Raw genomic sequence first — 12776 nt, 5'->3', positions numbered from 1 at the left:
TGACACCACAAATTTCAGCTAGAGATGGGAACTCATTTTTGCAGCCTTTCTGCAAAACTTTCTATGCCCTTACTTGTAAACTTGCTCTGCAAGCAACTGCTCTTCATTGGCAACCCCAAACCCTGAGAATTTCTGAGCTATCACATTTCTCAGAACTGTAACAGCTCTCTGCTGGTGTATTAGTTACTTTTCTATTGCTGTGATAAAATACCATGACCAAGGCAATTTAGAGAAGGAAGGGTTTATTTAGGATTACCCTTGTGGAAGGTTAAGAGTCTATTAGGGTAGGAAAGCAGCAGGCAGGAGGGCAGGAACAGCTATGCACTTATACCCCAAAGGCAAGCAGGAAACATACAGAGAAAATTAGCAACTGAGTCTTTAAACTATCAAAGCCCATTCCCCAGTGATATACTTCCTCTGAGGAGGCCACATGTCCTAAACTGCCCAAATAGCTCCACTGGGGACCAAGTATTCAAATACTCCAGGCTACAGGAAACATCTCATTCAAACCACCAGAGTTCAAATGTAGCTCATTTAAATCCTACATGGCAGTCTGTTCTAGGTTGGTTTGTTTGTTTGTTTTATCCCACTTAAGGTACTTAAGCCCAAATCAACAATAAAGTCCTTCTCATTGTACTCTTCACTGTCTCCCTACTCCACTCTTGGGAGAGGATGGAAACCTGCCTCAATACAGCCAAAAGATAACACAGGAAAATCCCTAGATGGCCTTGGACTTAATGATTACTTTAAAGATGAAACCAAAAGTATAATCCATTAAAGAAATAATGCAAGTCATAAGAAATAAAATGATAATTGTTCTGACTTGTTAAAGTCATGTTGAGAGAAGAAAAAGACAAGCCAGACTGGTAGAAAATACTTTCAAATGGTACAGCTGAAAAGAAAACAAACAAAACAAAACTGTAACAGAAAATAAGGAGATCTTGAAACAACAAGAAAACAAACACGTTAGGACAGAGACTACACATATACCAAAAATGTACAGGAAGAGGTACTTCTCCATCACTTACACTTACTAAAATGGTCAAAGTCCCAAATACTGACAACCCCAAATGCAAAGAAAAACATGAAACAAAACTGTCTTATTCACTGCTGGAGGAAATGCAGTGAGACAACTACTTTAGAAGACAGCTGATCAGGGTGTCATAAAATTAAATATAATCCTACACACAGCAATTACAATACTTGCTATTTGCCCAAAGGAGTTGAAATATTGTACCTTTACAAATTGGTTGTTCATAACAGCTAGATTCATAACTGCCCAAACTTTGAAGATATGTCTTTTAATGGGACAAATAAATAAATGGTGGGACATCCATGCAATGGAATACTACTCAGAATTAAAAGCAATATTCTATTCAAGCTATGAAAGCCTAAGGAAGATTAAGTGCATAGTAAGTAAAAGAAGTCAGAATGAAAAAAAAATATACATTGTATGCCTCATTTATATCACAATTTGGAAAGTCAAAATCATTTCTTAAAATTTAGTGGTTTTTCCAAGGATTGAGGACAGGTGGATGAACGGGTGGCACACAGAATTTCTATAACAGTAAACATACTCTGTATGACACTATCATGATAGGTAAATATAAATTTGATGAAATTCATAGACTATATAGTAGGAGTGGTTCTTAGTGTAGGGAGAGGAGTAATCATGATCTGTTAAGTCAGATTAATCATCTGTAAAAAATGAACCACTCTGGTAGATGAGAGTGATAATGGTGGAAACTATGTGGGTACAGACACAGGAGAAATTTGAGAAATCTTTGTACCTTCTGTTCAACTTGCTGTCAACTGAAAACAGACAGCTTCCAAAAGTTTCTTCTTCTCCTCTGTAAATTATTTAATTACTTGAGGTAGGGCAACTGAGAAGTTTACAAATACACTTTATATAAAACTTTTTAATTATAAAACTTTTTAAAAATTAATTTGCTTCAGAAAACATACCCATGCAGGAAGCAACAAAATGTTCTTTCTTTTTTCATTTTACGATGTGTGGGTGTTTTTTTACCTACCTGTGTGTCTATGCACCACATGCATACAATGCCCATGGAGACTAGAAGTGGGTAATGGGTGCCCTGGGACTGGAGGTACAGTTCTGAGTAAGCCCAGGTCCGCTGAAGAACAGCCCGTGATCTTAACTACTGAGCCATTTCCTAAGCCTTACTATATTCTTTTTAATAAATACCAGAAATATTTTAAAAGCATGTTACTATGCTTTAGGCATATAAGATTGTATATCTGTATTAGCTACTAAGAGAAGAAAATTGCTCCTTTAGTTAAAATTTTCACTTCTGATTTATGCATTGTAAGCAAACAGTAGTCCCAAAGGTGGGGGGAGCATGCTTTCTAAATATGTTCCTGTTCTACTGGCGTTATTAAAGGTGCTATTACCAGCACACTTTCAAGTCTGCGGTACATACAACCTATTACAACCACAATTTGAGACTTGATGCATTTAGAGAAACTGCTTCACTACCTAGTCCCTGAATCCCTGGAACTGACAATCTTCCTATCTCAACCTCTTAGATGATGGAATTAAAAGTGTGTGCTACCACATCTAGCTCCTTAAGGTTTTTTTTTGGGGGGGGGAGGGGGGGGAGTTCGAGACAGGGTTTCTCTGTGTAGCTTTGGCGCCTTTCCTAGAACTCACTCTGTAGCCCAGGCTGGCCTCCCTTAAGTTTTAAATTTGGTAGATTTTAGCTATGGAAAGTTCAGTTGCATATAACTATGTAGCACAATTCAGATATTATTCCAATAATTAAGAAATAATAATGACAACAACTCCAAGGACATATGAAAAGCACAATTGCTACTTACTACAACCTACAAAAAGCACGGAGAACACAGGAGCAGTAGCTATTAAAGACAACAAGAAAGTATAAAAAGAAATTTCAAAGTCACAACTTTTTAACCTAAAATGTAAGGAGACTACCTTAGATTAGAATAACACAGTGTTTCAGCAGCATATTTTATAGAGCCTCTCTCTCCTTTTAAACCAACGCTTCCTAGGCCTTTTGTTTTGAAAATATGTTTGTGTGAGAGGGTTCAGCAGTTAAGTGCACCTACAGCCAAGCCTAATGACCTGAGTTCAATCACTGGAACACATGGTAGAAGGAAGTCACTCCCTCACATTGTCCTCTGACCCTACACACCGGGGGTAGAGAATTGTAAAAGCAATTTAAAACCTGTTTTACTGGGCATGCTATGCATGAACATATTCATTCCCTACACTAGAGGACTAAAATTCAAGGACAGCCTGACCTACCAAAAGAGATTACCTCAAAACAATGTAAGATACATCTAAAGTTCCTTTTCCTTCACATCACTGTTTTCTTTGACTGGGACTCTGCTCAATCAAGGCTTTGCCAGCTACAGCATTAACAACCTCTGCCTATACATGCTATCAAAACACCTGAAGTATATACTACCCACTCCACCCAAGTTCAACTTGCTGTTTAACACTCTGGTCCAATGTCACGCTTTTCCAAGTCAACTTGAACAAACTGCTTTGACAGCACTATTCATACCAGAGTAATGAATATGCATCTACCTGTCCACTGTTATCTACACTCCAAATTCTTAACTACATACCTAAATCTAGAACTCAGTATCTGATGGTGAGACTTCTAAAAATGACTTTAAATTACTAAAGGGTGAGGGGTGCAGATATGTATAGCATCCAAATGTCATTAAAAAACATGGGCCTGAGCTCAGAAAGGAAAAAAATGGCTCACACTATAGATTTTTCCCCTCTATGTTTACAGTGGTAGCTTTGGCAATTAAAACAGAATTTAATCATCAAATATTTATGGGTGGACTGACTGAGAAATTCAAAACTGTCTTTATGTTACTAAACCCAAAGTGTATTCTGTAGTTTTTTTCTCAGGTGCATTCAAAATTGTTTCCTGGGATCTGTAGAGATGGCTCAATGGTTAGATGTGTTTGATGCTCTTGCAGAGAACCTGGGTTCAGTTTCTAGCACTGACATGGTGGCTCACAACCATCTGTAACTCCATTTCCGGAAGTGTCCTCCACAGGCACTGCATACCTGTGGTACACATGCATACATATTACTAGTCATGGATACTTGCCTCTCACTCTACATACTTCAGGTATATACTTCACCTCTCCCTGAGATCCCAAATCTAATCCATCACCAAGTCCTATCAATTTTGCCTTTCAAGTATTTGTAAAATAAAAGCTACTTCAATTCTACTCTTCCTACCCTAAAGTTTCATCATTTCTTGTCCAAATTACTTGGAACAGAAAGCAGCACCTTAGATATGCACCATTCTAGCACTGAGCTACATGCTCAAACCAAATTACTCTTACAGCTATATTCAAAGCCATTCCAAGTATGTTCTTTGAACTACAATACTACTACTCCACAAACTTTTAAAAATTTTAATAGCCATCTGACATACCAAAATATTCATTCTATTGTGTGTTGCTGAAAAAAGATAATGAGCAAGACAATCAAACACAAATGCCTTCCATATCTGGTCACACGTAAGGCCTCAGATAAACTGTCCCCACTGCTCTACAAAAGCACTACTCTATTTCCCTAAACAACCCAGAAGAAATCTCAGCATGTAGACCCAATTTAAAAAAATAAGTAAGATATTCAAAAAGGTGAGAAGCTTATCTAAGGTAGTTGGCCAAGAAGTGGCAGATTTGAGAGGTGGTAGCAAAGGATAACAGACTCTAAGTCACTCTTTGTCACTGCATAGCTTACTCAACTGTGGAAGTGATATTGCTTCAAGTCCCTCATTTGCAAAAAGGGAATGGCAACAAAGCCTTCTTTAAAGGATTCCCAGTCTAAATAAGTTAATATGTGAGTATGTCTTTGACACAATGTTCTATAAACATTAGCCACTATCATTATCTTTGATATCAGCAGTCCTCATTTCAATGGATCTGTTACTTGCGGCCATCTGTCAGTGCCATGCTAGACTATAACTGGGGTGGTGCTGAGGAGGTCATCATAATTATTCTCTAACAGGGCATTCCTGATCCAATTCTCGGCAGAAATTAATCCTAAAAATTTGATAGCAGTGACTATTTTGTTCTCTGAAGTAAACTTTCTCTCAAGAATGGTATACAGCTAGTATCATGAAAGGTGCTTAGGAGATGAAGTAATTCATTATATACTCTGAAAGATATTGGAGTATTAAAATTTTGATTTTTTTCTGGGACCATGGATAAGGGCTTCAGTGTTTTCCAATGTATGGCACACAACAAATACTCATTAAATATTTTTAAAAGTAATGAACCTTTATAAAATAAAGGCAGTTCTAAGCAAGTGATAGACACTACATACCAATTTTCTCCCTTCCCCCTTCAAAGTTTCTATAAGCTTTAAGTCAGAATCTACACCAAAATAACACAGAGAAACACTGTCTCGGAAAAAAAACAAACAAAAAAGTCAGATTCTATGTGAGTTGTTTTTCTTCTAATTGTGCTTCCTATATTATTTCAAAGCCAAAAAAATGCAAATATGAGCAAACCAAGAAACTAATATTAACAACAACTAGTTTAAAGGTAGTACATAGAATCTGGATATGCAAAACTTCAGACTATTCTATGCCAAGGTATAGCTTTAGCAAAGGAAATGTCACCCAAAGCGTAATGCACATTCCATAGGTAATACAAAAACCATCTCAGGTTCTACATGGAAAAAATGTCTTTATTTCAAACGTTATGTACTACGGTGATTAGAATGAGAAATGTCCCCCATGGGTTCATGTGATTGAACACTTGGTCCTGCTGGCAGTGCTGTTTGGGGGTTGTGGACTATTTAGGTAGTTTCGTCTTGCTGGAAGAAGCACATCACTGGGAGATGGCTTTGGGAGTTTCCAGCCTCACCCCATTTCCAACTTGTTGTAAGACATTTTATTACACTGTGTAAAGATGTGTCACTGTGATTGGTTGAATAAAAAGCTAAACAGCCAACAGCTAGGCAGAGAAAACAGGTGGGACTTCCGAGCAAAATGTGGAACCAGGGATGAATCTAGTCGCACAGAGGAGATGCCAAGAGACTCAGAACAAGTCAGAGATACAGAATGAAAGAAAAGTAAAAAGTCATATAGTAGAACATAGATTACAAAATATGGGTTACTTTAAGATGTAAGAGCTAGTTAGGAACAAGCCTAAGTAAAGGCCAAGCTTTCATAATTAACAAAGAGTCTCCATGTCATTATTTGGGAGCTGGCTGGAGTGACAGACAAAGACTCATTACACCAACTCTTGATCTTCTGCACCATTACAGACTCCCCATCGTGGACTGTAGGCTAAAATAAATTCCTTATGTTGCTTTTGGTAGTGGTATCTTTTCACAGCAACAGTAAAGTATGGTGATATATTGTGTCCCCCAATATATTGTGCATCCTAATAAACTTATCTGGGGTCAGAGGACAGAACAGCCACTAGATAGACATAGAGACCAGAAAATGGTGGCACACACGCCTTTAATCCTATCACTTTGATCTCTGTGAGTTCAAAGTCACACTGGAACCTGCAAGGCATGGTGGCTCTCGCCTTTAATCCCAGAAAGTGATTGCAGAGAGCAGAAAGAAAAGTATATAAGGCGTGAAAACCAGGGACTAGAGCTGGTTAAGGTTTTAGGCTTTTGAGCAGCAGTTCAGCTGAGAGCCATTTGGATGAGGACACAGAGGCTTCCAGTTTGAGGAAACAGGATCAGCTGAGGAATTGGTGAGGTGAGGTTAGCTGTGGCTTGTTCTGCTTCTCTGATCTTCCAGCATTCACCCCAATACTTGGCTCTGGGTTTATTTTTGGTAACAAGAACTTTTAAGAGTAAAGTAACTAATACATGTACATATATATTTTCGTGTAATTAGGAGAGCAAATAGTTCAAATTTTTATTACTTAGAATAATGAAGTGAATCAAAAATATCTTAAATTACAGTTCACAGAAGGTAGACAAAAACAGGAAAAAAAGAAGTCACCATTTACAGGTGAGTCAATTTTAGTAATCAGACAAAAGCCTGGGAAGATGAATGATTGTAACAGGTGTAATGAAAAGAGATACCAGTCTTCCGGATGAAGGCAGAGCTTTGCCTCATGTAACAATTCTATATAAGTCATGCACAAGGACTACCACCTCAGCTTTGAGTATTTAACTTGTAGTACTAAAATCAGCATGTAATTTTTCCACTGTGAAAAATCTGCTACATATTTCACTTCATTTGTTCTCAAAACAATAAAACCTGATATGTTCCAAACAGATATTTGAAATAGGAACTCACCAATTTTTCTATGCGAAATAGGAAACATAAAAAGCTAAAACCTTGTATTTTTAAAGAAGAAATATTAATGCAAATAATAATGCAGTACAAATCATATATACATTAAAAAAGGATGTTAAGTAAAAAACAAGCAATTCTTTTTTTTTTTTGGTTTTGTTTTGTTTCATTTTTCGAGACAGGGTTTCTCTGTGTAGCTGTGGATGTCCTAGAACTCAGAGAGATCCACCTGCCTCTGCCTCCCTCAGTGCTGGAATTAAAGCCGTGCCACACCACTACCCTGCACAACCCTCAATTCTTACCTTCCTTTCCTACCATCAACTTACCAACAATCACATCAAGTCAGGCTAAGCGGTGATGATAAAGGTAACATTTCTGAAGCATTACCATATCCCAGGCTCTTTCAAGTACTTTAACTGCATTAACTTGTACAAGCACTACTACCAGAATTTTATCAACATCCCCTTTATACTAAAGGCTGGAGAAGTTAAATGACTTTCTCAAAACCAGAACAGAGATAGGGAGTTTGGCAATTCAACTACACTCTCTGAGCTCCTAACCATATAAGCCTTTTACCACTTCAGTTTCCAGCCCAAATAAACAGTGGATTTCAACTGTAGAAAAAAATAAGAAAAGTTTCCTAATTGGGCAAACTAAGCCCGGAATTATTCAGATATAGATGAAGTGTCAGAAACATGGGAAGAATGGACAGGCAGCTTAACCATGGTATTCTGTCGTAGAAATAGAGGGGTGGCTTTGATTTCTACAGGGACCTTCAATTCTTCGAGGGAGAAAATTCTATCACCCATTTCCCTTGAGTCAGCACACAAATATACATACTTAAGAGGAGGAAGAATTACGGAGAAGACAGCAGCAAAAGATAAAAGGGGGTAGAAAATTGTCGATATTCAAAAACTAGACCCTGAGTCACGGGGTCAGCCTGTCACATCCTGGTAAATAAGAGCAGTGAGGGGCAAGTGTGTGGTTGGAGAGGCACACTCCCGTGGTCTGAAAAGTCGCCCTGAAATGAGCTAACAAGAACGACAGTATTCAGTACCCATGCTTGAGATGAGGGGGACGGGGGACGACGCTAGAGGGGTGCAGCTGCTTGCTTTGGGGAGAAAGGGGAAGGCATAAAGATGCAGGCGTGGATGCAGGTGAGGAGGGAGTCAGACGCGATCAAAAGGGAACCTAGGGCCAAAGCAGCGGGCTCCCGGGAGGGCCGGGGACGTCCCGAGGAAGCATAATCGCCAGAGGGAGGGCCCCGGGGACAGGGCCGGAGGGCACGGGCCCGAGCAGCGGCGACTGGCGCGGCGAGCGGAGCCGGCCCAGGACCGGCCGGCCGCAGGAGCACCTACCCGGACACGCGGGGCGGCGGGTGGACCCTCGGCGGCCCCGGGGGCCGAGGCTGAGGCGGCGGCGAGCTCCTGCAGCGGGCGCCCCGGCCAAGCCGCATCCTCCTCCCGGCCTCCCTCCTGGCTCTCACAGGCTGCTAAACTTCTTCCCCACCGTCAACACACCCGGCCGCCAGAGGCTGCGCTTAGCCCGAGCCCCCGCCCGGCCTTGGGGCTCGGGCGTCCAGTTTCCGCCCCGCTAGTCACCAGGGCGCGTGCGCCGCAGAGCTCTTCCTGCTCCGAAGCTGGGGACTTCCGGCGGCGGGTGTGCCTGCTGGGCCGCAGCCCCTGAAAGTGTTCTGCTGCACTCCGCCTCGCACCTCCCAATAGAAAATTTCCCTGGGATGCCTCCTAACTCAGAAAGTTCCACACAGTGAGAAAACCGGAGGGCCAAGGGCCCTTTAGGATGCACCAGGGTGTAACATGTGCTCACCTCCCATTCTGAGCCCTTAACTGTTCTAATTTCTGAAAACCAACTCAGTGTGGGTAAATAGTTGAAGACACTTTAGGTTGGAGGGAGTGAAGGGGACTTTTCATACAAGAGAGAAGTCTGTAGAGCCTCTTTCAACAAGACCAGACAACAACTGGAGATTGAACCACAGTAAATTAAAGTGACTCAGAGGAAGATCTATCTAAGGGGCCACAATAAAATTTAACTGATGGTAATGATCCAGAGCATAGGACAGCCATTTGGTGATGATCTGTATATTTGAAACTTGTCGTACGAGTGGGATACCATCTGTAACATATAAAAAGGTAGAGTTTGTAGTGCTGTAATTCCTTCTGAGAGCACAATTAGAAAAATAGCTGGGGCAGTTTTGCCTTTATGAGGGGAAGAGGACAGGAAAGAAAACCATCCCAAGAAATTTTGGCAGAATTTGTCATAGGTAACAATGACAATGATGATTTCTCTGCCACCATTGCCTACTCTAAGATGTGTATACCTTGGAGGAGCCATTTGTCTAGTTCAGGACTTCAAGAAGCCTTTCATCAGCCAATTTAAGTTCAGAAGTCAGCTATTGAGTTTCCTCTATTATAAACCTCAGGGCAACATTAGGAGACAAGGTTAGAGAGGAAAGTTCCTTGACATCATGATTAACATAAATTTTGTTTAGTAAGGTAAACTGTGACTGCATGACCAGCAAAGTAGTGCATGAGAACCCTGCAGGACTGAAGGACTGTTTGGAAACCTTATGTGAGAAATTGATGAGAGGAACTGCATTATTAGTTAGTCCCTCCCAACAATATATACCATACGTAATTTTTGATGGAAGTGGACAGTAGAAGACAAATTTAGGTGAAGTCTGGGTCCCATTCCATTGCCCATTGAGGGCAAAGGCAAATGCCATTTTCTTTTTTTTTTTTTTTATTAAATTTATACATTTATTTTACATTCCAACTGCAGTTTCCCCTCCCTACTCTCCTCCCATTCCCTTTCCCCACCTCCCCTCCACACCCCCAAATCCAGTCCTCCTCTGTTTCTGTCCAAAAAGGGGCAGATCTCCCATGGGTGTCAACAAAGCATGGTATATCAAGTTGAGGTAGTCAAGGCAACCCAGTATGAGGAGTAGTTTCCTAAAAGCCAGCCAAAGTGTTAGGGACAGGCCCTGTTTCCACTGCTAGGAGTTCCACAAGTAGACCAAGCTACACAACTGTCACACATATATGTAGACAGCCTAGGTCAGTCCCAATTGACATTCTGAAAGGGAAATATAGTGTCATTGTGTTTTGTTTAATAGAATTGTCTATGGATATCCCATGGCTACAACACTGGTATTTTGAATAATTTCCCCTAATCCTGTGATTTTGACAATAGAATATTTAATTGCCTCATTTAATCAGAGAACATGGGTGGTTAGGATATAACATGCCACATTGCAGTTGAGGGAGGTTATCTTCCAGAGGATCAGGTACCATAAGTAGTGAAAATATGGTTGAGTTTAGCCTCAGCATTTAGGAGGATGGGCCATTGGCCCATAGTTAGGTCAGATCTCATTTGAACTTGAATGACCAGCAGATCTGCTGGGCTTATGCACAAGCTCCCTGTCAGGAAGTAGGAGATCTTTTTTGTGGCCTTTATCCATTCTTTTAACCCTAAATTTTACTTTATTAATATACTCCACCTTTTCCTTCTTCTTGTAATAATATTGTAAGTCTGTGTCCTACTTTTGATAGAGGCGTTTTCTAATGAGTGTCTCTCTTCTGAAGTGGCTCATTGTCCTGCAATCCCTAAAACTATACCAATTTCCCTCAAGTAAGACTGTCCTTTTAGGAAGGGGGGCTGTAGCCATAGGGCACTCTCAGTCTGTCATTTCTTTTGGCCAAGTTTGGGATAACCACCAAAGGAACTGAGTCTGTTGGAGGACTGTGGTTTGGGTACAACTGGTATAAAATGGATTCAAAATCTAGAAATAGCCCATTGAAGGATGAGAATAGTTGGTACCAATCCCAGGTAGGCAAAAGTTTAGGTATGCTGGAGAGGCTTTTAGATCCATTCAACCTACAGAGTGTCAGAAGGCCTTAGGATCATTTTAGTCATGTCAGACTCAGCATGAAAAATGAGATTAGCTCTTGAAGGCCTGTGTTCCCACAAGGTTATTCCTGTCAATTGGGGTTGTAACTCCATAAGTATCCCACAGGTACAAGGCAGGGAGCTTTGGGGACAGCTTTATAAGTTACAGGGAACCTTATCTGGTCAGGTTCATAAATTCTGCACACAAATGTTCTAGATTGGAAGTGGGCCTTGCAGTTGGTTAGTCATTCTTGCCCGGGTGTATTTATCATACTGATTGTAACAACAGATTTGTCCCTGGCAGTTTTTGTTTTTCCAAACAGGTGTCAACCAGGAAAGAATTGAAGGGATAACTTTTACTGGGGCCTGGGCCCAAATATGAGAGTACTTTCGAAAATGATCCCCTCTTATATAGGTCTAAGGTAGTCTTGTTCCATCTTAGAGCAAGAGGCCCTGCTGACGAATGACAAATGGCAGATCTGTATGAGCCCTTTACCAGATGTTGGTATTGGAATACATCTTTAAACGTCACCAGAATCAGTTGTGGTGCAACAGACCTCATTTATATCTGTTCATTTCTGGGACTCTGGTTCAAAGAACCTTGAAGTCCAGCAGGGGCACTAGGCCAAAGAAGGCTCCACCAAGACTGTTGAAAGGAATGGCCACAGAAACATTTTAATCATCAGAGAGTGGTACCCCAACATGGTGCTTCCCTTATGGGGACTTATCCTAGAGTGTGGACACTTGAAGAGTAACCTGAGGTCCTCTAGTGGTTTGCAGGTGTACCTGAAACACACAGCTTCAGGGGAATGTGCTGTAGTCTCAGGGATTTCAGTAGCTGTTTAGAGCTCAACACAAATGTGATGGATCCAGGCATCTAATTCTGCAACTCAAACTGCCATGGGAGTGGACAGGAAAACAGAATATGGACCCTCCCATAAAAGGTGAACATGGCCTTTATTGGGATCTGGTATTTTGAATAGTATCAAATTTCCAGAGCAACAGAGGTAGGGGTCCTGTTTGTTCTTCCCTATAAAGTCCTGTTTGTAGCTCTGATGGGATCTGTTGAGATTTTGCCAGGTGGGTGACATGGGTGACATGTTTGGTGGTTTCATGGTCTAGTACAAGATCATTAGTGAGAAAGGGCCTACCATATAGAGCCTCAAATGGTGTGAAGACCTGGCAACTAGGCATATTCCAAGATCTAGGAGCAATAGTTTGGCCAGGGAGATCAAGTCTCCTGAATTAGCTTGTTTAGGTTTCACTCTAGATCATTGTCCTTTTCTACCTTTCCAGTGGACTGGGGTTACCATACTACGTATAATGTTATCTGATTAATATAGTGTCCAGTTACCATAGTAATAATAGTAGGTTTCCTCCAAAAATCTGACGTATCTAGCCATGGGTTCTTGTCCCCAGTAATGGTGCTAGATATGGGTTTCAATTTTCAGAGAGTGCTTAAATCAAATCAGAAAGTGGTTGGTTACTCCTGTAACATTTTGTGGCACAAATGGACATGTCTACAAACCAGTTATTGGTGTATCTCATAGGGTTCACAGCTGGGTAAGACTGGTAATTGGTTTTCTC

The 12776-nt window shown here is 40.8% G+C and overlaps 1 protein-coding gene across 2 annotated transcripts in view; it reads right to left on the bottom strand.

The window, feature by feature from the left end:
• Spopl (speckle type BTB/POZ protein like) overlaps window positions 1–8831 on the bottom strand; it is a 61802-nt gene extending 52971 nt beyond the window's left edge. For both annotated transcript variants that reach the window (XM_059260402.1, XM_059260401.1), the window contains exon 1: window positions 8642–8831. The gene's annotated coding sequence lies outside the window, so the exon portion shown is untranslated. The remainder of the gene's footprint in view (window positions 1–8641) is intronic.
• Between the last annotated feature and the right edge of the window lie 3945 nt (window positions 8832–12776).

This window comes from Peromyscus eremicus, chromosome 4 (assembly GCF_949786415.1).
Source record: "Peromyscus eremicus chromosome 4, PerEre_H2_v1, whole genome shotgun sequence".
Taxonomy (NCBI): domain Eukaryota; kingdom Metazoa; phylum Chordata; class Mammalia; order Rodentia; family Cricetidae; genus Peromyscus; species Peromyscus eremicus.
This window is presented reverse-complemented; position numbering and strand designations above follow the sequence as displayed.